The sequence below is a fragment of the Mauremys reevesii genome, linkage group 12 (assembly GCF_016161935.1).
Source record: "Mauremys reevesii isolate NIE-2019 linkage group 12, ASM1616193v1, whole genome shotgun sequence".
NCBI classification, from domain to species: Eukaryota; Metazoa; Chordata; order Testudines; family Geoemydidae; genus Mauremys; species Mauremys reevesii.
This window is the reverse complement of record NC_052634.1, coordinates 49,602,473-49,627,116: the sequence shown is the minus strand read 5'-3', so window position 1 is coordinate 49,627,116 and position 24,644 is coordinate 49,602,473. Positions and strand designations below refer to the sequence as shown.

At 60.3% G+C, this 24,644-nt stretch overlaps 2 non-coding genes across 2 annotated transcripts; both read right to left on the bottom strand.

Annotated features, from left to right (window-relative positions):
- Nucleotides 1-20,028: 20,028 nt before the first annotated feature.
- TRNAN-GUU lies at nucleotides 20,029-20,102 on the bottom strand. Its single transcript has one exon. It is a non-coding gene; the product is annotated as a tRNA-Asn (tRNA).
- A 2,429-nt stretch (nucleotides 20,103-22,531) lies between these two features.
- TRNAN-GUU lies at nucleotides 22,532-22,605 on the bottom strand. The gene has a single exon. It is a non-coding gene; the product is annotated as a tRNA-Asn (tRNA).
- Nucleotides 22,606-24,644: the final 2,039 nt, after the last annotated feature.

The window sequence follows — 24,644 nt, the reverse complement described above, 5'->3', positions numbered from 1 at the left end:
AGAGCTCTGGTGGTGCCACTCACTCCTGACTCGCAGCCCCTGCTATCCCAGTCCTGACCTGCAGAATCACAGCTCTTCTGGTGCCCCTCACTCCCGACCCGCAGCCTCTGATATCCCAGTCCTGACCTGCAGAATCACAGCTCTGCTGGTGCCCATCAATACTCCCGACCAGCAGCCCCTGTTATCCCAGTCCTGACCTCAAGACTCTGCTAATGCCCCTCACTCCCGACCCGCAGCCCCTGCTATCCCAGTACTGACCTGCTGTGATGGAGTAGGGGCTGTCTGTGTGGGGGTTGGGAGAGCCAGGGAGGATTTTAGGTGAGGGACAGGTATTCAGCCTGTACCATGAGCTAGGCGGGGGGAGGGGAGGTCAACACCTTTGCCCGGGGAGCTAGACAAAGCCAGGGAGCCGGCTGGAGGGGGTTGGGTCAGTTTCGGTTTGGGGCTTGGGGGGGAGAGTTCAGGGAATCCTATGCTGGGATCCCTGCACCCTGAACCCCAGAAGGACTCGATTGAGGGGTCCTGGTTGTGCTGTAGCCTGTATTCCTGTTGTCCAATAAACCTTCTGTTTTACTGGCTGGCTGAGAGTCACTGTGAGTCCCAGGAAGAGGGGTGCAGAGTCGGACTCCCCCACACTCTGTGACAACTGGTGGCAGCGGCGGGACCTACTGCACCCCGTGGACGGCGCTTCCTGCAGTAAGTGACTGGGGAGCAGCAAAATGAAGGGGGAACTGATGGGGACCAGGTGGGCTGAAGAGACAGAGAGAGACAGTTTCAGGAGGCGATTCACCCCTGGGAGTGTGTGACCGGAGAGAAGGACTTTGCAGTAACAGGGTCCCCCGGGGGGGAGTGCAGGAGCAGTCCCAGGGGCGGAGGAGTCTGCAGCTCGATCCTGGCAGAGAGTTGGTGACCTGAAGAAGGGCTGGTGCATGAGGGGTCTCCCTGGAACCGGTGGGAAGCTGAGAGCACAGGCCGGCGAGTGGCCAGCAGGAAGATGTTTGCTAAGCACCTTAAGAGCGACCTGGTGGAGCTGTGCAGGCAGAGGGGGCTGTGCATTGGGAGGTCCACCAAAGACCAGCTATTTGCCCAGCTGGAGGAGAAGGATCACTTGGGTGAACCGAGCCCTGTCCCAGAGGGAAGCCACCCAGCAGACACAGTGTGGGCCCCGGGGCCTGACATGGCTGGGAGGGGCCAGACTGCTGCCGAGGACACCCCGAGACCCTGCCCACCTATACCTAGGGGAGGGGTTGGGGGAAGCCCAGTGAATACCGAGGGCACCTGGACCGTGGCGGCCAGCAGGGGATCGTCCCGGCGGAGCTCCCCATCCCTGGAACAGATGCGGCTGGAATATGACAGGGAGGCGCTCGAGTTAAGGAGGCAAGAACTGAAGGAGCGGGAGAACCAGCGTAAACACGAGGAGAACCAGCGCCAGCATGAGCTGGCACTGGCCCAGCTGAGAAGCAGCGGGGCCCCGGCTGCGGTGAGTGAGGGGGGACCCAAGCCTACAAAGAGCTTTGATAAGAGCTTCCTGGCCCGGCGTAAGGAGGGGGAGGACATAGACACCTTCCTGACGGCCTTTGAGAATGCCTGCGAGCTGCACCGGGTTCACCCTGCAGACAGGATCCCGTTTCTCACCCCCTTACTGGACTCCACCGCCATGGAGGTGTACAGCCGAATGAAAGGGGCGGAGGCAGGGGACTACGAACTGTTCAAAGAGGCCCTGCTCCGCGAGTTTGGGCTGACTCCTGAGATGTACCGGAAGAGGTTCCGGAGTCAACATAAAACCCGTGAGGTCACATACCTACAACTGGTCAACCGGGCGCAGGGGTATGCCCGCAAGTGGACAGCCGGGGCCCAAACTAAAGAGGACCTGCTTGACCTATTCATACTGGAGCACTTGTATGAGCAGTGCCTGTCTGACCTGAGGCTGTGGTTGATGGACCAGAAGCCGGAGAACCCGCAGCATGCAGGCCAGCTGGCCGACCAATTTGTGGACAGTCGGGCAGGGGATAACAGGGAGGCGTCTCGAAGGAGCAGGCCTGCCTCAACGCAGAGAGAAAGTTACCATGGGACCTCCCAGCGGGGGCCTATGGAGAACCCCCACCAAAGTGGAACATCCAGCGTCAGGTCCATCCGACCCACTCGAGGGGACCCACGAGACATGGGCTGCTATCACTGTGGCCAACGAGGCCACATACGGGCCCAGTGCCCCAAGCTCAGGGACAGACCGAGCAAAGGGTTGACTGGGTAAAGACCCAATCAGATGAGGGGCAACATTCCCAGGAAAGGGGGGCTGGCCGCGTACCATCTGCGAAGGAGGGAGGAGGGCCCCAGGTCTGCTCCTCTGGGGGGCTGGATGCTCCAGACTCCGGGTTTTTGGGTTACAGGGTGGGCACGGGGCTGCCCCTTTGGAAAGAGTGCCTTGTTCTCCTGGAGGTGGTAGATTTCGCCACTCGCTACCCTGAGGCGGTGGCCTTGTCCTCTATCGAAGCAGACACCGTGGCAGATGCGCTGCTGACCATTTTCAGCCGGGTGGGGTTCACCAAGGAAGTCTTAACGGACCAGGGGTCCAACTTCATGTTGAGCCTGCTCCAGTCCCTGTGGGAGAAATGTGGGGTCCGACCCAGCTGGGCCTCAGTGTATCACCCCCAGACCAACGGGCTGGTGGAGAGGTTAAACGGGACGCTAAAGATGATGCTAAAAACATTTAGGAACCAGCACCCACAGGACTGGGACAAGTACTTACCTCACCTGCTGTTCGCGTACAGGGAGGTACCCCAGGAATCTACCGGGTTCTCGCCTTTTGAACTGTTATATGGGAGGCGGGTAAGGGGGCCCCTGGACCTGATGAGAGACGAATGGGAGGGGAAGGCTGCCCGATGGCGAGTCAGTGGTGGAGTATGTCCTGACCTTCTGGGAAAGACTTGCCGAGCTCATGGGCCTGGCCAGGGAGAATCTGGCCCGAGCCCAGAGGAAGCAGAAGGTCTGGTACGACCGCACGGCGCAGCCCCGCGCCTTCGCCACCGGGGGTCAAGTGATGGTTCTCATCCCCGTGAGGAAAAACAAACTCCAGGCTGCCTGGGAAGGGCCCTTCAAGGTTATCAAGCAACTAAATGAGGTAAACTATGTGGTGGAGCTGTCAAACCGGGCTCATCACCGCCGGGTGTACCATGTGAATATGATGAAGCCATACTATGACAGGGGGAATGTGGTGTTGGCCGTGTGTGGACATTGGGAGGAGCCGGGAGATGACCCTTTAGTGGATCTATTCCCAGGGACAAAGGCTGGTTCCCCCCTGGAGGCGATTCCCCTCTCTGATCAGCTGACCCTGGCCCAGCAGGCTGAGATCAGAGGGGTGCTGCATCTGTACCGACAGCTGTTTTCCAACCAGCCCAGGCGCACTAATTTGATTGTCCACCAGGTGGAGACCGGGTCACCCCCACCCCATACGATGCTCCCCTTTTCGGGTCACAGGAAAAACTACCCAGGACCTAGAAAGAGAGGTCAGGGACATGCTGGCTTTGGGGGTGATCCAGCCATCTTCCAGCCCTTGGGCCTCGCCGCTGGTCCTGGTCCTCAAAAGGGATAGGTCGATCCGGTTCTGTGTGGACTATCGAAAGCTCAATGCCATCACTGTATCTGATGCCAACCCCATGCCCAGGCCTGACGAGCTCCTAGACAAGCTGGGAGGCGCTCGGTACCTCACCACCATGGATCTTACAAAGGGCTACTGGCAAGTGCCGCTGGACGCAGATGCCAGGCTGAAATTGGCCTTTATCACCTCTCTGGGGCTCTAGGAGTTTCTGACCCTGCCCTTCGGCCTCAAGGGAGCGCCGGCCACCTTCCAGCGTCTGGTGGATCAGCAACTGAGGGGGATGGAGAGTTTTGCCGTGGCGTATATTGACGACATCTGCGTCTTCAGCCAGACCTGGGAGGACCACGTGTCCCAGGTTAAACAAGTGCTGAACCAACTCCGAGAGGCTGGGCTAACCGCAAAGGCTGAGAAGTGCAAGGTGGGGATGGCTGAAGTATCTTACCTGGGCCATCGGGTGGGGAGCGGCTGCCTAAAGCCGGAACCAGCCAAGGTGGAGGTGATCAGAGACTAGCCTGCTCCCCAAACCAAGAAGCAGGTCCAGGCTTTTATTGGGATGGTGGGGTACTATCGAAGTTTCGTGCCCCACTTTAGCGCCATAGCCGCCCCCATCACTGAGCTGTGCAAGAAGGGGAAGCCAGACAAGGTGGTCTGGACCGAGGAGTGCCAGCAGGCTCTCCAGGCACTGAAGGAGGCTCTGCTCAGTGGCCCAGTTCTGGCAAATTCAGACTTTGACAAGCCCTTTATGGTGTTCACTGACGCCTCAGACACGGGGCTGGGGGTGGTGTTGATGTAGGAGGATGAAAAGGGGGAGAGACACCCCATCGTGTACCTGAGCAAGAAGTTGCTACCCCGGGAGCAGAACTACGCGGCCATCGAGAAGGAATGCCTGGCCATGGTGTGGGCCCTTAAGAAACTGGAGCCATATCTCTTTGGGCACCACTTCACCGTGTACACAGACCACTCTCTCCTGACCTGGCTGCACCAGCTGAAAGGAGCCAACGCCAAGCTCCTGAAGTGGAGCCTGCTCCTGCAGGACTACGACATGGACGTGGTCCACGTGAAGGGAAGTGCCAACCTGATAGCAGACGCGCTGTCCCGGAGAGGGGGCCCTGAACTTCCCCGGGTCACTGGACAGAGTGACCCCGCTCAGTTCAGTCTCGAAAGGGGGAGAGATGTGCTGGAGTAGGGGCTGTCTGTGTGGGGGTTGGGGGAGACGGGGAGGACTTTAGGTGAGGGACAGGTATTCAGCCTGTAACCTGAGCTAGGCATGGGGGAGGGGAGGTCAACATCTCTGCCAGGGGAGCTAGACAAAGGAGAGAGCCGAGTGGAGAGGGGGAGTCAATTTCGATTTAGGGCTGGGTGAGGGGAGTTCAGAGAATCCTAGGCTGGGATCCAAGCACCCTGAACCACAGAAGGGCCAGATTGAGAGATCCTGGCTCTGCCCACAAGCTCTGCTGTAGCCTGTGTTCCTGTGTCCAATAAACCTTCTGTTTTACTGGCTGGCTGAAAATCACTGTGAGTCCCAGGAAGAGGGGTGCAGAGTCGGACTCCCCCACACTCCAAGAGGCAGCGGGGGTCAATGCCCGCGTCCTCCAGCGGCAAGGAAGCCGCGGGACCTCTCCTGGCTTTGCTTGGGTTAGAGGAAAGTGGTGAAGATAAGAACGGCCCTCCTGGGTGAGACCGATGGTCCATCTAGGCCACTATCACGTCTTCTGACAGTAACCGATGCCAGGCGCTTCAGAGGCAATGGCCAGAGCAGGCAATTGTCAAGTGATCTATCCCTGCGTTGTCTTCTGAAGTTTGGTGCTTGTTTCAGGGGCTAACTCTCAGCCCAGACACACTCCAGGGAGGGAGCGTTGGTGTTTGTGCCGAGGAGCGTGGCTGGGACTCGGACCCCCTTCCCCAGCTCTGGGTAGCGCCCCCACCCCCCCATTTCAGGCTGTGTTCTGCTTAAGGCCACAGAGCCCTTGCCTTTTTTTGCCTGGTGCCTGAGAGTCAGACCAGCTGCGGGGAATTAGCTCAAGCGGCAGAGCGCTCGCTTTGCATGCGAGAGGTAGTGGGGGACGCCGCCCGCATTCTCCAAGCCTGTCGACTAAGGGCTCCTGATGAGCGTGGTGGACGGGAGAGCCGGCCATCTGACTTTTGGCCTGGCTGCCCGTAGCGGTCAGGCCGAAAAATCAAAAGCCATCCTCCCCAGGCCCACAGCCACCCAGGGGCTCCTCTGCACCATCTTGCCTGAGCGGGTGGAAGTTGAGCCTGGCACTGAGCTGATGTGCTGAGGGTTATTTGCACTGTGCGCTTCACAGGGAGGTGAAAACATGGGGCACAGATCTTTGAGCACAACCCCCGTCCTGAGGAATGGGGGGGGGGCTGCATAAAGAGAGACCGGCTCTCCCTGGCGGGGCTGCAGCGGCTCTTCACAGGGGCAGTCCCACTGCCAATTGGTACCAGAGTTTTGAAAACCTCCTTTTCTGGGCTGGCTCCTCTCTCTCTAGGGAGACTGGCGACCCCAAACTTCCCAGAAACCATCATAGCGAGGCCAACCTGAGCACAGACACCTGCTCAGCACCCCGGGGTGCAGCCCTGAACTCCGGCAATCAGCTACGCTCAGCTGCCCACCCAACAAGCGTTACACGCAGGAGCCTTCGTGCCCCGCGTGTTCAGGTCCCTCCCAGCGCCAGCTTTAAACTCCGCTGCTCAGTTCTAAGCTTTGGCCACACGGGGCCAGCCTGGAGCTCAGCCAGCGCCTCCCGGTGCTGGTTGCGTTTCCCGCTCCTCGTGGCAGGTTCACACCCCGCAGGCAGATCTCTGAACCGGAGCCGAACCGTTCCCCAAATCCAGCGCTTTAGCAGCAGCTTTGCTAGGAAAGTGCTGACGTCCCCAAGTAACGTAAGAGCCAGAGCGCTGTGTCCAGGATCTTCTATTGGGCCCCTCACCGCGGTGTCTGTCAGGCGCAAGGAGAAACCAGGGAAATGTTTTCATGGTGTTTAAGGGCAGAAGGGGCCATTAGCTCAGCTAGTCTGACCCCGAATAACACAGAATTACACCATGACACACATTGATCCCACAGACCTTAGATAGAGCAAAGCGTTTCAGCCCTCAGGAAAGAGGCTAAACTGGGTGCCAGAGGCAGCGAACAAGGGGCCCCCAAGGCTATGGCAGGGAGCTGACGAGGTGAAATATGCCCAGATGATCCCAGCAGGCGACCCACCCCCATGCTGCAGAGGTGGGAATCCCTGTTCCTCCTGCCCTTAAGAATCTCTGGTGGTAAGTGGGTCCCCCCAGTTCCCCAGATAAGAATCCTCCATGTGGTTTCCCTGGCTTCACCTCCAGATAAGAACATTGTGTGGAGGGAGTGGGAGGAAGGTTGTCTGGCAGATATGTAAAGGGGGACTGTGTCTCCCTGTCTGGCCCAGGCTCCTGGGAGGAAGTGATCTCAGTGTGTCTGGCTGTCTCCATTCCTCCCACCCATAAGAATCCCTGGTGTGTGGGTGCACCCTAGACCATTAAGGATCTCTGGTGGGTGGGTGTCTCTCTCCCCCTAGTCAGGCGCTCTGGGGCGTGCCTGTATAAAAAGAGACTTTGACTCACCCAGGCTGGGCTGCCATCATGGAACAGACCAGGTCCTTCTGTGGAGGGTTTGCGTTCCTCCAAGGACGTGATCTCAGTGTGTGTGGGTGTCCCTGTCCCTTCAACCCTTAACAATCCCTGGTGCGTGGGTGCGCTGGGCCCCATTACAATCCCCTCTGTCTTACCCCCCATGAGGGATCCGGTGGATGTGGGTGTTCTCCACGCTACTGGGGGTGTCTGGTGCCCCTGTCCCTCCTGGTTAATAGTGGAGTGTGTGGGTGTCCCCCCGCCCATTAAGGATCCGTGTTGTGCGGATGCCCCCGTTCTTCTCATTAAGAATGGTGCAACGGAGCATATGGGTGTGTCCCCCACCCCATGAACTAGCTCCCATGTATGGTTCCCCTGCTCCCATCCAGGCTCTGTGGGTGTCACTGTTCTGCTTTTCAAGACCCGTGTTGCAGGGGGCGTCCCTCCCCCCAAGTCAGAATCCCCAGCGTGTGGGTGCTCCCATCCCCCCTCCAGGCTCTGCGGGGGGGGTGGTCTTAAAAGAGACCGTGTCTCACTGTCTTGCCCAGGCTACGCTGCAGGGGCTACTCACAGGTACAACCCCACTACTGATCGGCACAGGAGTTTTGACCTGCTCTGTTTCCAATCTGGGCAGGTTCACCCCTCCTTAGGCAACCTGGAGACCCTGAGCTTCCCAGGGATCACCATATTGATGCTGAACGTAATGCAGACACCCGATCGGCGCAGCCCAGAACTCCTGAGCTCAAGCGAGCCGCCAGCCTCAGCCTCCCCAGGCGCTGGGATCAAAGGCACCAGCCAGGGAGCCTGGCTTATTTTGCTGCCTGGCAGCTGGAGCTTTAAACTCTGCTTGTGAGCTCTGTGCCTTGGCCAGACGGGGACAGCCTGGAACTGGGAAATGCTCCTGGTTCCCCCGCCCCCGTCTCATGTCAGGGTGCAGGCGCCGCTGTCCTCCCAGGTAAGATCCCGGATGTTTCGGTGCCCCCATCCCCCATCCAGGAGCCCAGGTGTCCGGGTACCTCTGCCCCCCATACAGAATCCTGGATGTGTGGGTGTCCGTCCCTCTGCAGAGGATCCCGGAGTGTGGATGCCCTTGTCCCTCTCTAGAAGATCCTGGGTGTGTGGGTGCCACTCTCCCCCCCCCCCAGAAGATCTCTGGTGGGTAGGTCCCCAGGGTGTGAGAGCTCCCATCCCCCGATACAGGCTGGGGGAGGGGGGGTATAACTGGCTCTCCCTGTCCTGCCCAGGCGGTGCTACAGCAGCTGTTCACAGGGGCAGCAACCCCACTGTCACCCTGCAGCTTTAACCTGCTCCAGGGGTGACCTGCTTCACCCTCCTGTGGGAGCCTGGGGACCCCGAACTTCCCAGAGTCCGCTGAGTGATGCCGAGCTTAGCGCAGACACCGGCTCAGCCTGGCAGGGTGCCGCGCTGACCCGAGGCGGCAGGTTGGTATAATTGGTGGTGGGGCCCAAATGGTGGTGCCCCCCACTCCCGCCCTGTAAGCCGATATAAAATGAAGCTACAACACGTCAGTACCACAAGATTACAAGGTTGGAGAAGGGGTAGGGGTTCCAGGGCCAGTCAAGGGACAAGGAGCAGGGGGATTGGATGGGGCAGAGGTTTGGAGGGGCAGTCAGGGGACAGGCAGCAATTGAATAGGCATGGGAGTCCAGGGGTTTATCAGGGACAGGTAGGGGTGGGGTCCTGGGGAAAGTTGGGTGGGGTCGCCGGCGGGGGCAGTGGGGGACAAGGAGACGGGAGGCTTAGATCGGGGCTGGGGTCCCAAGGGGCAGTTAGGGGCAGTTGTCTCAGGAGTGGGTAATGGGGACAAGGACCAGTGGTGCTTAGATAGGGGTGGAGGTCCTGGGGGGGCAGTTGGGGCAGGGGTCTGGGGAGGGGGCAATCAGCGGACAGAGGCTGGGATTCAAAGGGCTCTGAGCTGCTGGCAGCCGTGGGGAGCCCTGAGCCCTTTAAATCCCAGCCGCCGCGGCTGGGAGTCAAAGGGCTCTGGGCTCTCTGCCCCTGCGGGCAGCCCATAGCCCTCCGATTCCCAGCCCCGGCTGAGATTTAAAGGGCTCTGGGCTCCCCGCGGTTGCAGGCAGCCCAGAGCCCTCTGATTCCCGGCTGCGGCTGGGATTTAAAAGGCTCTGGGCTCCCTGCAGCAGTGGGCAGCCCAGAGCCCTCTGATTCCCAGCCACGGCTGGGATTTAAAAGGCTCTGGGCTCCCTGCAGCAGCGGGCAGCCCAGAGCCCTCTGATTCCCAGCCGCGGCTGAGATTTAAAGGGCTCTGGGCTCCCCGCACTTGTAGGCAGCCCAGAGCCTCTGATTCCCAGCCGCGGCTGGGATTTAAAGGGCTCTGGGCTCCCCGCGGTTGCAAGCAGCCCAGAGCCCTCTGATTCCCGGCCGCGGCTGGGATTTAAAGGGCTCTGGGCTCCCCGCGGTTGCAGGCAGCCCAGAGCCCTCTGATTCCCGGCCGCGGCTGGGATTTAAAAGGCTCTGGGCTCCCCGCAGCAGCGGGCAGCCCAGAGCCCTCTGATTCCCGGCCGCGGCTGGGATTTAAAGGGGCAAAACCTAGCTCCAAATATTGGTGGAGCAGAGCCCCTGATTTTGAATATTCCTGGGGCTTTAGCTCCACGAGCCCATATAAGTTGGCGCCCATGGCCCTGACCCCTGACAACCAGCTTCCCTCCGCCTCCTGCTGCACAGGGAGGATCCCACGTGAGAGGCTTCGTGCCCCGTGTGTCCAGCCAGGTCCGTTCCAGCTCCAGCTTTCAACTCTGCTTGTGAGCTCCCATCTCCGGCCACACGGGGGCAGCACTAATGGCCTCATCTAAATTTGACCCTTCAGACCGCAGATTATAACCCAGCGGGCAGATTATAGCCCAGGAAGCCAAATCCTTCCCCAAACTGACAGCTGAAGCAGAAGATCCCCTTGGAAAGATCAGGAATTTTGCCTTTAAAAACAAGGAAAATGTGCATTGGTCTCTTCTGTCTACAGCGAGAGATTGAAGAAGCTCCATTGATTTCATTGACTGGAGGTTAAGAGGGGATTTAGTCACTGATTTTAAATACACAGTTTTAAAAATTCCCAGAGGGGGGAATATCTGATTTTAAAGGGTTCTTTAATTCACCAGACAAAGGTTGAACATGACCCCCTTGGTTTGCAGTCAATGTCACAAAACGCCAACTGGAAATTACCATTTTTTAACCGTGAGGCTAATTATCTAGTGGAACAAGTTCTGCGCAGGAATTGGTTAAATCCCCATCACTGCCCTGTGTAAATGAAGACCGCAGCTCTTGCTGCAAGACACCTGGTGTGTGGGTGTCCCTGTTCCCCCTTCAGAACCTCTGGTACATGGTGCTTCCCTCCTCCCAGTTCAAGATCCCCATCATGTGGGTGCTCCCATCCAGGATCTCTGGTGGGTGTCTCTGTCCCCCACCCCATGAACTAGCTCCCATGTGTGGTTTCCCCTGCCTGCCCCCCTCCAGGATCTGTGGGTGTCTCTGTTCCCCTTTTCAAGATCCATGTTGCTTGGGTGCATCCCTCACCCCAAGTCAGAATCCCCAGCGTGTGGGTGCTCCCATCCCCCCCTCCAGGCTCTGCGGGGGGTGTCTGTATACAAAGAGACCATGTCTCACTGTCTTGCCCAGGCTACGCTGCAGGGACTATTCACAGGTGTGATCCCACTACTGATCAGCATGGGAGTTTTGACCTGCTCCGTTTCCCGACCTGGGCCGGTTCACCCCTCCTTAGGAAACCTGGGGACCCCAAGCTTCCCCGGGATCACCATATTGATGCTGAACTTAGTGCGGACACCCGATCGGCACAGCCCCCTGCAGCCCAGAACTCCTGAGCTCAAGCGATCCGCCAGCCTCAGCCTCCCCAGGAGCTGGGATCACAGGCACCAGCCACGGAGCCCGGCTTGTTTCACAACCTGGCAGCTGGAGCTTTAAACTCTGCTTGTGAGCTCTGTGCCTTGGCCAGACGGGGACAGCCTGGAACTGGGAAATGCTCCTGCTCCCCCCGCCCCCGTCGCATGTCGAGCTGCAGGCGCCGCTGTCCTGCCAGGTAAGATCCCAGATATTTCGGTGCCCCCCATCCCCTGTCCAGGAGCCCAGGTGTCCGGGTACCTCTGCCCCCCATACAGAATCCTGGATGTGTGGGTGTCCGTCCCTCTGCAGAGGATCCCGGAGTGTGGATGCCCTTGTCGCCCCCTACAACATCCTGGGTGTGTGGGTGCCACTCTCCCCCCCTAGAAGATCTCGGGTGCGTGGGTGGGTGCCCCTGTTCGCCCTTACAGCATCCCTGGTGCACGGGGGCCTCCCTCCGTCCCAAATCAGGGGCCCCAGGGTGTGAGCGCTCCCATCCCCCGATACAGGCTGGGGCGGGGGAGGGGTATAACTGGCTCTCCCTGTCCTGCCCAGGCGGTGCTACAGCAGCTGTTCACAGGGGCAGCAACCCCACTGTCAACCTGCAGCTTTAACCTGCTCCAGGGGTGACCTGCTTCACCCTCCCGTGGGAGCCTGGGGACCCCGAACTTCCCAGAGTCACCTGATTGCTGCCGACCTTAGCACAGACACCGGCTCAGCATGGCAGGGTGCAGCCCTGACCATAGGCGGCAGGTTTGTATAATTTTTGGTGGGGCCCAAAATGGTGGTGCCCCCCCCACTCCCGCCCTGTACGCCGATATAAAATGAAGCTACAACACGTCAGTACCACAAGATTACAAGGTTGGAGAAGGGGTAGGGGGTTCCAGGGGCCAGTCAAGGGACAAGGAGCAGGGGGGGTTGGATGGGGCAGAGGTTTGGAGGGGCAGTCAGGGGACAGGCAGCAATTGGATAGGCATGGGAGTCCAGGGGGTTTATCAGGGGACAGGTAGGGGGTGGGGTCCTGAGGGACAGTTGGGTGGGGTCTCTGGTGGGGGCTGTTGGGGACAAGGAGAAGGGAGGCTTAGATAGGGGCTGGGGTCCCAAGGGGCAGTTAGGGGCAGTTGTCTCAGGAGTGGGTAACGGGGGACAAGGACCAGTGGTGCTTAGATAGGGGGTGGGGGTCCTGGGGGGCAGTTGGGGCAGGGGTCTGGGGAGGGGGCAATCAGCGGCCAGGGGCTGGGATTCAAAGGGCTCTGAGCTGCTGGCAGCCGCGGGGAGCCCTGAGCCCTTTAAATCCCAGCCGCCGCGGCTGGGAGTCAAAGGGCTCTGGGCTCTCTGCCCCTGCGGGCAGCCCAGAGCCCTCTGATTCCCAGCCGCAGCTGGGATTTAAAGGGGCAAAACCTAGCTCCAAATATTGGTGGAGCAGAGCCCCTGATTTTGAATATTCCTGGGGCTTTAGCTCCACGAGCCCATATAAGTTGGCGCCCATGGCCCTGACCCCTGACAACCAGCTTCCCTCCGCCTCCTGCTGCACAGCGAGGATCCCACGCGAGAGCCTTTGTGCCCCACGTGTCCAGCCAGGTCCGTTCCAGCTCCAGCTTTCAACTCTGCTTGTGAGCGCCCATCTCCGGCCACACGGGGGCAGCACTAACGGCCTCATCTAAATTTGACCCTTCAGACCGCAGATTATAACCCAGCGGGCAGATTATAGCCCAGGAAGCCAAATCCTTCCCCAAATTGACAGCTGAAGCAGAAGCTCCCCTTGGAAAGATCAGGAATTTTGCCTTTAAAAACAAGGAAAATGTGCATTGGTCTCTTCTGTCTACAGCGAGAGATTGAAGAAACTCAATTGATTTCATTGACTGGAGGTTAAGAGGGGATTTAGTCACTGATTTTAAATACACAGTTTTAAAAATTCCCAGAGGGGGGAATATCTGATTTGAAAGGGTTCTTTAATTCACCAGACAAAGGTTGAACACGACCCCCTTGGTTTGCAGTCACTGTCACAAAACGCCAACTGGAAATTACCATTTTTTAACCGTGAGGCTAATTATCTAGTGGAACAAGTTCTGTGCAGGAATTGGTTAAATCCCCATCACTGCCCTGTGTAAATGAAGACCGCAGCTCCTGCTGCAAGACACCTGGTGTGTGAGTGTCCCTGTTCCCCCTTCAGAACCTCTGGTACATGGTGCTTCCCTCCTCCCAGTTCAAGATCCCCATCATGTGGGTGCTCCCATCCAGGATCTGTGGGTGTCTCTGTTCCCCTTTTCAAGACCCATGTTGCTTGGGTGCATCCCTCACCCCAAGTCAGAATCCCCAGCGTGTGGGTGCTCCCATCCCCCCCTCCAGGCTCTGCGGGGGGTGTCTGTATACAAAGAGACCATGTCTCACTGTCTTGCCCAGGCTACGCTGCAGGGACTATTCACAGGTGTGATCCCACTACTGATCAGCATGGGAGTTTTGACCTGCTCCGTTTCCCGACCTGGGCCGGTTCACCCCTCCTTAGGAAACCTGGGGACCCCAAGCTTCCCTGGGATCACCATATTGATGCTGAACTTAGTGCGGACACCTGATCAGCACAGCCCCCTGCAGCCCAGAACTCCTGAGCTCAAGTGATCCGCCGGCCTCAGCCTCCCCAGGAGCTGGGATCACAGGCACCAGCCACGGAGCCCGGCTTGTTTCACAACCTGGCAGCTGGAGCTTTAAACTCTGCTTGTGAGCTCTGTGCCTTGGCCAGACGGGGACAGCCTGGAACTGGGAAATGCTCCTGCTCCCCCCACCCCCGTCTCATGTCGAGCTGCAGGCGCCGCTGTCCTGCCAGGTAAGATCCCAGATATTTCGGTGCCCCCCATCCCCTGTCCAGGAGCCCAGGTGTCCGGGTACCTCTGCCCCCCATACAGAATCCTGGGTGTGTGGGTGTCCGTCCCTCTGCAGAGGATCCCGGAGTGTGGATGCCCTTGTCGCCCCCTACAACATCCTGGGTGTGTGGGTGCCACTCTCCCCCCCTAGAAGATCTCGGGTGCGTGGGTGGGTGCCCCTGTTCGCCCTTACAGCATCCCTGGTGCACGGGGGCCTCCCTCCGTCCCAAATCAGGGGCCCCAGGGTGTGAGCGCTCCCATCCCCCGATACAGGCTGGGGCGGGGGAGGGGTATAACTGGCTCTCCCTGTCCTGCCCAGGCAGTGCTACAGCAGCTGTTCACAGGGGCAGCAACCCCACTGTCAACCTGCAGCTTTAACCTGCTCCAGGGGTGACCCATGCGGGTCGGGAGTGAGGGGCACCAGCAGAGCTGAGAGTCTGGAGGTCAGGACTGGGATAGCAGGGGCTGCGGGTCGGGAGTGAGGGGCACCATCAGAGCTGGTTGACGCCTAAGGGGCTGCGGGTCGGGAGTGAGGGGCACCAGCAGCGCAGTAACTGGGGAGCTCAGCGAGGAATCGAGGGGGCTGCGGGTAGGGAGTGAGGGGCACCGTCAGAGCTGGAGGGAGCGCAGGGGGCTGCGGGTCAGGAGAGTCTGGAGGTCAGGACTGGGATAGCAGGGGCTGCGGGTCGGGAGTGAGGGGCACCGTCAGAGCTGGTTGACGCCTAAGGAGCTGCGGGTCGGGAGTGAGGGGCACCAGCAGCGCAGTAACTGGGGACCTCAGCGGGAAATCCAGGGGGCTGCGGGTCGGGAGTGAGGGGCACCAGCAGAACTGTGAGTCTGGAGGTCAGGACTGGGATAGCAGGGGCTGCGGGTCAGGAGTGAGGGGCACCGGTAGAGCTGAAGGAAGCCCAGGGGTCTGTGGGTCAGGAGTGAGGGGCACCGGCAGCACAGTGACTGGGGAGCTCTGCGGGAAGCCCAGTCGCTGCAAGTCGGGAGTGAGGGGCACCAGCAGAGCTGTGGATCTGGAGATCAGGATTGGGATAGGAGGGGCTGCGGGTCGGGAGTGAGGGGCAGCAGCAGAGCAGGAGGGAGACCAGGGGGCTGCGGGTCGGGAGTGAGGGGCACCGTCAGAGCTGGTGGACGCCTAAGGGGCTCCGGGTCGGGAGTAGGGGGCAGCAGCAGAACTGTGAGTCTGGATTCAGGACTGGGATAGCAGGGGCTGCGGGTCGGGAATGAGGGGCACCGGAAGAGCTGGAGGGAGAATAGGGGGCTGCGGGTCGGGAGTGAGGGCCACCAGCAGAGCTGTGAGGCTGGAGGTCAGGACTGGGATAGTAGGGGCTGTGGGTCGGGAGTGAGGGGCACCGGCAGCGCAGTAACTGGGTAGCTCAGCGGGGAATCCAGGGGGATGTGGGTCGGGAGTGAGGGGCACCAGCAGAGCTGTGGGTGTGGAGATCAGGATTGGGATAGCAGGGGCTGCGGGTCGGGAGTGAGGGGCACCAGCAGAGCTGTGAGTCTGGAGGTCAGGACTGGGATAGCAGGGGCTGCGGGTCGGGAGTGAGGGGCACCAGCAGAGCTGTGAGTCTGGAGGTCAGGACTGGGATAGCAGGGGCTGCGGGTCAGGAGTGAGGGGCACCACTAGAGCTGGGGGGAACCCAGGGGGCTGCGGGACGGGAGTGAGGGGCACCGGTAGAGCTGAAGGGAACCCAGGGGTCTGTGGGTCAGGAGTGAGGGGCACCAGCAGAGCTGGTGTACGCCTAAGGGGCTGCGGGGTCGGGAGTGAGGGGCAGCGTCAGCGCAGTAACTGGGGAGCTCAGCGAGGAATCCAGGGGGCTGCGGGTCGGCAGTGAGGGGCACCAGCAGAGCTGTGGGTGTGGAGATCAGGATTGGGATAGGAGGGGCTGCGGGTCGGGAGTGAGGGGCACCGGCAGCACAGTGACTGGGGAGCTCCGCGGGAAGCCCAGTCGCTGCAGGTCGGGAGTGAGGGGCATCAGCAGAGCTGTGGGTCTGGAGGTCAGGACTGGGAAAGCAGGGGCTGCATGTCGGGAGTGAGGGGCACCGTCAGAACTGGTGGACGCCTAAGGGACTGCGGGTCGGGAGTGAGGGGCACCAGCAGAGCTGTGGGTGTGGAGATCAGGATTGGGATAGGAGGGGCTGCGGGTCAGGAGTGAGGGGCACCGGTAGCACAGTGACTGGGGAGCTCCGCGGGAAGCCCAGTCACTGCAGGTCGGGAGTGAGGGGCACCAGCAGAACTGTGGGTCTGGAGATCAGGATTGGGATGGCAGGGGCTGCGGGTCAGGAGTGAGGGGCACCAGCAGAGCTGTGGGGCTGGAGGTCAGCACTGGGATACCATCCAGCCTAATGGTAAGTGATGCCCAGCTGAGCCCATGGCCAGTAGGTCTCCTGCTCCACCCACGGCCGGGCTGGGAGTCAGGACTCCTGGTTCTTCTCCCCAGCTGTGGTAGGGCAGTGCAGGCTAGTGGTTAGAGTGCGGGTTGGGAGCCAGGGTATCCGGGTCCCACCGCTGGCTCTGGGAAGGGAGTGGGGGCCAGTCTTGTGCACCCCCTGGCTTGAAGTGGTTTCCATCCTGTGCAGGGTTTACAGTTTTGTTCACTGGCTCTCAGCACCTCCCACTATACAAATTGTCCCAGTGCCGCTGGGTCTAGTGGTTAGAGCCGGGGAGGCCAGGAGCCAGGCAGGGGCGGTGGGTATAAGGGGCCCAGGGGAGGCACCTGGCCCGTGCTCCACCCAGAGGCCCTGCTCCCACTCGTCCTCTCCCCCCATGGCCCCATCCTCACTTCGCCCTTTCCCAAGCTCCATCCGGCCACCTGGGGCCGGGGGGGGATCGGCGGGGGGTGCAAACGGCAGTGTGGCTGGGGGGGGGGGCCTTGGGGTGGGGGCGAAGAGGCACAAGTGGCAGGGCCTCGGGGGAAGAGACGTGAGAGGTGGGCGGGGGGGGTCAGGGGAGTGGAACAAAGGGGTCCTGAGGGGGGCGTGTGGGCGGGGCTGAAGGGGCGTGTGGGCGGGGCTGAAGGGGGAGTGTGGGCGGGGTGGAGGGGGCGTGTGGGCGGGGCTTTGGCAGGAGGAGGCTGAGTGGCAGCAGGCCTTGGGGCAGGGCCACAGTCCGGGCCCGCCCAGCCTCCCCAAGTGGAGGAGTCCCAAGCTGCCCATGGAGCCAGGACTCCTGGGTTCTATTCCTGGCTCTCCCGCAGACTCCCAATCTGAGCTGGTGCAGCCCATCTCGCCCTCCCTGGTGCCTCAGTTTCCCCCGTGTGAGACGGGTCCCAGTGTGAACGGCTGCAGCGCCGTGGAGAATCTCGTCCCTTCTCCTGGCGGCTCCTTGGTAGCCCTGGGGAAGCAGCCAACTGCTGCAGCCCCTGGATCCCGTCTGGGCAGCCCGGGGTGGGGGTGGGATCTGGGCCATGGGAAGAAGGAATCCCCCCTTCCCCCACCCCACCCCGGGGACATGGGGGGAGGCTGGTGCTGCGGGGGCTGGGAGTCCTGCAGCCCTCGCTGGGGAGACGGGGCTGGTTCCCGGCTTGGCGGCTGATGGGGGCGGGGGGGGGGGCACTGCTGGACTGGGGGCTCCCCCCTGCGGGGTGGAGATGGAGCACGGCCTGCTGGGAGCGGACGTCTCCTCTGGATGGGGTAGGGTGACACTGGCCAAATTGTGGAGCCCCTGTCCCCAGACAAGGGAGGGCCTCTCAGCCTTGCCGGCTCGTCTCTCTTCACCAGGATCGCCCAGCACCTGGCCTGGCCCAGACCCCTTCCTCAGCGCCAGCAGCTGCCCATTGTGGGGAGTGGAGCGGCCGGGGGTGGGGCCTCAAGCCCCCGGGAGCTGGGCCGGGCACTGGGGGCAGAGGCTGCGATGGGGAGGTGGGTTGGAGAGATGTCGGGGGGTGAAGCTGGGACTCAGGGGAATGGGCCAGGCTGCAGGGAGGAAGTGGGGGGCCACCGAGGGGAGCTGGGGGCTGGGAAGCTGCGGGGACACAGCCGGGGGGGGTAGTGGTGACACCGCAGGGGGGGCTGCTCAAGAGGCAGTGGGCTGGGGGGCAGGGCGGGAGCTCGGACAGGGGTGGGGGGGTCAGGCTATTGCGGGTCTCCCTGTGACTGGCACCAGACTGCAGGGAACCCCCCGGCCGGCAGCCCCCCTGCTGGGGGGTCTGGTCAGTGCAGCCCCCCCCCCGATGCACCCTGCTGGGGGGTCTAGTCACTGCAGCCCCCCCCGATGCACCCTGCTGGGGGGTCTAGTCACTGCAGCCCGCCCCCGATGCACCCTGCTGGGGGCTCTGGTCACTGCAGCCCCCCCCCGATGCACCCTGCTGGGGGCTCTGGTCACTGCAGCCCCCCCCCCCGATGCACCCTGCTGGGGGCTCTGGTCACTGCAGCCCCCAACCTCACACTGGAACTGGGCGGGGGGGGAAAGTTTCTTCTCGCGCTCCCATTGGTCAGGGCTCTGCCTCCTCTTCCTATTGGCTGTCTCGGGAGAGGCGGAGTTTCCGAGAGGGCGTCACGTGGCCTTGAAGCGTTCGCGAGGCGGCTCCTGAGCAGCCCAAACACCCCCTGAGCTCCCCTCCCCACTGCCGCCCCTCCTCCCTGCCCCGCCCCCAACCCCCGAGCTCCCCCTCCCCAGTGCCGCCCATCCCCTCTCTGCCCCGCCCCAACACCCCGAGCTGCCCCTCCCGGTGCCGCCCTCCCCGTCCTCCCCGCCCCAACACCCCGAGCTCCCCTCCCCAGTGCCGCCCATCCCCTGAGCTCCCCTCCCCAGTGCCGCCCCTCCCCTCTCTGCCCCTGCTCCAAACACCCCTGAGCTCCCCTCCCCAGTGCCGCCCCTCCCCTCTATGACCCCGCCCCAAACACCCCCGAGCTCCCCTCCCCAGTGCCGCCCCTCCCCTCTTCTGCCCCGCCCCAACACCCCCGAGCACCCCTCCCCAGTGCCGCCCATCCCCTCTCTGCCCCCGCCCCAAACACCCCCGATCTCCCTCCCCAGTGCCGCCCATCCCCTCTCTGCCCCTAACACCCCCAGCTCCCCTCCCCAGTGCCGCCCATCTCCCTCTCTGCCTCCGCCCCAAACACCCCCGAGCTCTACCTCCTCCAGTGCCGCCCGTCCCCTCTTCTGCTCCCGCCCCAACACCCCGAGCTCCCCCTCCCCAGTGCCGCCCATCCCCTCTTCTGCCCCACCCCCAAACACCCCCGAACTCCCTCCCCAGTGCCGCCCATCTCCCTCTCTGCCTCCGCCCCAAACACCTCCCTGAGCTCCCCCTCCCCCAGTGCCGCCCATCCCCCTCTCTGGAGCGTGCTGGGCCCATAACCCAGAGGTCGATGGATCGAAACCATCCTCTGCTACGCGTGCGCTTGTTTCTTTTCCCTCTGGGCCTTCAAGCGAGCCGGTGACCAGCAGAGCCCCAAGAGCCTAGGCCATGAGGCAAGAGGTGGCTGAGGCGAAGCGGCCTGCCAGGGAGTTCCCCGGCACCTCTGGCTGCCTGGGCTGAAGGCAAGAGGCAGGCCTGGGCGTGGTGAGGGCCTCCTGTCCTGGAATGAGGCTGCAGTGCTTCCTGGTCCCCTTTTCCCACCACCCCGGCAGGCGGCTGCTGCGGGAGAACACGAGGGAGGCTCTGGGGGCGCTAGGCAGCGCTGTGTGTGTGGCTGTCAGGGGAAAGAGCCGAGGCTCCGGACTCGACCTGCCATTGACTCGCGTGGCTCTGCGCGCTGTCAGCCGGGGCGGGGCGGGCCAGGCCGCGGACGTGACTCAGGCTTGGGCCGCATGGCCGTGCTTTCCTGACGAGGCATGAGGCAGGCCAAGAGCTTTGCACAGCGTACAGGGAAGTGGGAGGGAGGCGTCTTTGAGCCGGCCTGTCTCCTCCGCTTCTCCCTTGCCGCTTGGGCGGAGGCGGGAAGGGAGCGAAATGTTCCCGGCTGAAAGTTTCTGTGCTTGGCCTTGAGGATTAAGCCTGAGCCTCCGGCACGGCTGCTGGCAGATGGGTTTCTGAATGGCATCCAGCCCGCTCTTTGGACCACCAGCTGAAAGCACTGAGGCCAAGAGGCAGCAAAATGGGACCTTTGAGGCTCCCCCACAGGCCTCAGGGAAGCAAGGAAGCAGCACAGGCTTAGCGTCGTCCCTGGGTGGGCTCGAACCACCAACCTTTCGGTTAACAGCCGAACGCGCTGACCCATTGCGCCACAGAGACACGGAGGGGCAAGGCTGTATTGAGCACAAGAGCCGGGCATCAGCTCAGGGTACGGTATAGCACATGTATGCAGTGGTTAGCCAAGCAACAGCAAGGAACTGGACTGGTATGGAGCGAAAGTTCTGTGGGAAGGAACCTAAAGGAGCAACGGGGCTGTGGTACAGCGCTCGCATACACTTTCTTTGGCCTGTTTTGCTGGAAGAGTTAGCAGAGCAAGATTGTTAGTCACAGGTCAGTGGGTGGGTTTATGGAAATACTGGACTCTTGGACAGGAGCGGGGACGGGGGGGGGGGCACACGACTTCTGTGGCACATGCACCACCTCTGCAACTAACGTTTGCTACCTCACTCCCTAACAACACACCTTTTACCTCAGGACTAAAATACACCGTGAAAGAAATCTAACAGCATAAACTTAGGGTGAGCAACTACAGCACTAACAACAATTTGAAGAGATTCAAAACCGCCTCTGCCTCTGTTTTTCCACACCAGGAACAGCAGAAAGGACATCAGCAGCATCTACAAGACACCAACAAACATCCATTTCTACCTCCCTCCACAAGCAGCCGTTAGGAACCCCTACCCCTAAATGGTGAGCACTTTTCAGGAGAGGGTGACGCTCTCAGGCCTCAAATGCCAGGTACAGTTACTCTGTCCTTGATCCAAAATCAACAGGAAAATACACTGGATTACTCCTGCCCCAATAACAAAGAGACTGGGGATATCGCAGCAGCTGAAATGACCGTTTGGACAAGCACTCCCATCATGCAATCCGGGGTGGGTGTAACCATGCAAATGACATCAGCCCCAAAAGGCCTTGACAACACATCACCAACAGATGGCAGGGCAGACTTCATACTGACCCTGCTTCAACTAGATTGTGGCAAAGATTCCAAAACACCGAACGTTAAAACTCACCTAACGCGGGTCAATCCATCCTCATCGTCGTAACCGCTCGTTATATTCCACACCCGAACGTAGCCCTCATATGGACAACATACCCTCCTAACTCAGTATCTGTACGTTAACCTTTTACCCCCCAGTCAGGGCTATTGTAGATTATGTATTCCTTATGCCACCCGATCTTAAACTGAATTTTGCATCCCTTGGGTAAGCTGTACGTTGTTCCCTGAGCACCGGAAACTTCTATGCCGAAACTCTGTACTGTACACTTTTTTTTTCTTTGAACGTCATCTTAATAAAAAGTTGACTTTTGTTCGAGATCCCGGCTCCTGTTCCTTTGCAAGGCGTGTGCGTTTGCTCCGGGTTTTAGTCTGCTAATACAGCGGGGGGGGCGATTGAGCCAGACGTGCTTGCCTGCTGCAGACACGGATCCAAGGCTGAACCTCGTCCCCCACAAGCTTGAAAGCTTAACTGAAAACAGTTTAAGAAGTGCTCCCATCTCCGGCACTCAGCTACCCAGCTCCCAATGGGGTCCAAACCCCAAATAGATCCCTTTTACCCTGTAGAAGCTGTAAAATCCTGTGACCAGGGCAGCTGCCTAGCAGCCTGCGCATCTGCCTGCCAGCACGAGAGCGCGTAAGGCACTAATCCGGATAGGGGCGGCTCGGTGGCAGGGGGAGGGTGTGAAGAAGCAGCAGAGTGGCGCAGCGGGAGCGTGCTGGGCCCATAACCCAGAGGTTGATGGGTCGAAACCATCCTCTGCTACGCGTGCGCTTGTTTCTTTTCCCTCTGGGCCTTCAAGCGAGCCGGTGACCAGCAGAGCACCAAGAGCCTAGGTCATGAGGCAAGAGGTGGCTGAGGCAGCGGCCTGCCAGGGAGCTCCCCGGCACCTCTGGCTGCCTGGGCTGAAGGCAAGAGGCAGGCCTGGGCGTGGTGAGGGCCTCCTGTCCTGGAATGAGGCTGCAGTGCTTCCTGGTCCCCTTTTCCCACCACCCCGGCAGGCGGCTGCTGCGGGACAACACGAGGGAGGCTCTGGGGGCGCTAGGCAGCGCTGTGTGTGTGGCTGTCAGGGGAAAGAGCCGAGGCTCCTGACTCGACCTGCCATTGACTGGCGTGGCTCTGCGCGGCCGTCAGCCGGGGCGGGCCAGGCTGCGGACGTGACTCAGGCTTGGGCCGCATGGCCATGCTTTCCTGACGAGGCATGAGGCAGGCCAAGAGCTTTGCACAGCATACAGGGAAGTGGGAGGGAGGCGTCTTTGAGCCGGCCTGTCTCCTCCGCTTCTCCCTTGCCGCTTGGGCGGAGGCGGGAAGGGAGCGAAATGTTCCCGGCTGAAAGTTTTTGTGCTCGGCCTTGAGGATTAAGCCTGAGCCTCCGGCACGGCTGCTGGCAGATGGGTTTCTGAATGGCATCCAGCCCGCTCTTTGGACCACCAGCTGAAAGCACTGAGGCCAAGAGGCAGCAAAATGGGACCTTTGAGGCTCCCCCACAGGCCTCGGGGAAGCAAGGAAGCAGCACAGGGTTAGCGTCGTCCCTGGGTGGGCTCGAACCACCATCCTTTCGGTTAACAGCCGAACGCGCTGACCCATTGCGCCACAGAGACATGGAGGGGCAAGGCTGTATTGAGCACAAAAGCCGGGCATCAGCTCACGTTACGGTATAGCACATGCATGCAGTGGATAGACAAGCAACCGCAAGGAACTGGACTGGTATGGAGGGTTTTTTGCCCCACTTGCCCCCCCCGGGGTGTCCCTGCCTAAAAGTGGCGACCACCAGAGCCCAAGCAGTAGCCCCACCCCTTCCACTTGAGGCCACGCCCCTGCACCACCCCCTCCCCAAGGCCCTGCTCCTACACTGCCTCATACCCCAAGATCCTTCCTCCCGCTCACTGCTCTCCGTCCCCTCCCCACCCTCACTCACCCTTACGGTCTTTACAAAGTGGCAAGGCAGAGCCCTCCCATTTTTAAAAGCCCTGGGGTGTTGTTCCCCCCTGTTCCGGCACCCCTGGGGCCCTGCACTTCACACAGCTCTCCCTGATTTCAGCTGTTAGTGAGGGAGCCTCACTGCTAGCGCAGACTGGGCAGTTCCTTGCATGAGAGACACTGTCCCAAAGCAGGACTAATGCTTAGAGCTGGTTATCAGTGACTTCAGATCTGTTGGTCTGCAGCAAGACTCTCCATTGAGTCTTAATCAGCTCTGTTATTACACAGGGAAGAACAAAAGGGTCAAATGGTGCCCGGAACCCTTAAGAAGAATCCACCCCACCGAGTACCAACACTTGTCGCTACCTGCTCTCAACCCCACTGAGAATGTTTTGGGGTCACCCCTCGCCTGTATCAACCTAGGGGTTTTAGAGAGTCACAGCAGGTGCTCCAATGGCACAATTGGTTAGCGCACAGTACTTATAGGGCAGTGCTGAGAGGAGTTATGCTGAGGTTGTGAATTCAAACCTCACCTAGAGCACTGGTTTTCATTAACCAAGTGGCATCACCCCCTCATTTGGCCCTGCGTAATGTAGACTTCCAGCCCTGGGGACACTGAGGAGGGGAGGAGTCAAAAATGCCCCCTTCATTTATTACCTCCTCTCCAGAGCACAGGTCAGAATCTACAATCCTTTCTCCCCCACCAACCCCTATGCCAGGATCCCTCAAGCAGAGCCTGGAGTCCTGCCCCTGCTTGACCTCTGAGCCTGGAGGGAGAGGAGCAAGGAGCCATTGTTACAGGGCGTTCCCTTCCCCTGCCCACTTCCCTGGCTCTTGTCACGCAGGCAGCAAGCAGCAAAAGACCAGAAGTCGGAAGCGCAGACAAAGGGATGTTTACTGGGGTTAGTTTCCAAGCAGGCAGATTCCGAAGCCCTTCACACCAGTCGGGCTTATCTCTATAGACCGACAGAGTCTGTTCCCCAGTGTCCCCTTTCCCAGCTCTGACACCACAGAGCGTTTACCCCACATCCCTACAGACAATTCTTTCCTGGGTGTCTGGCTGCTGAGTCCTGCCCACATACTCAGGGTTTAGCTGATCGCCATATTTGGGGTCGGGAAGGAATTTTCCTCCAGGGCAGGTTGGCAGAGACCCTGGGGGGGTTTCACCTTCCTCTGCAGCATGGGGCACGGGTCACTTGCTGGAGGATTCTCTGACCTTGAAGTTTTTAAACAACGAGTTGAGGACTTCGATAGCTCAGACATAGGCCAGGGGTTTGTTACAGGAGTGGGTGGGTGAGAGTCTGTGGCCTGCGTTGTGCAGGAGGTCGGACTAGACGATCATAATGGTCCCTACTGACCTTAAAGTCGATGAGTCTATGAGCTCTGACACTGCAGAGTGTTTACCCCACATCCCCCTTCCCAGCTCTGACACCGCAGAGCCTTGTCTGTGTCCCTGTTCCCTATTCCCATCCCCCCGTTAGCATGATTCCAATTTCCTCTTCCACTTCCTGTCTGACCCCTGTTTATACAGTAATATTCTCAGCTAGACCTTAACCAGTCATTGTAACTAACCAATTCTAACCTATTGTAACAGAATTCTCTAACCAATTACATCCCACTCCCCTAATTAACTTACACCCAGCAAAATTAATTCTGCAGCAGACAGAAACAATTAGCGAACCAGACAGATTGACAACAGAAAAGTGGGGGCCAGAAAGCT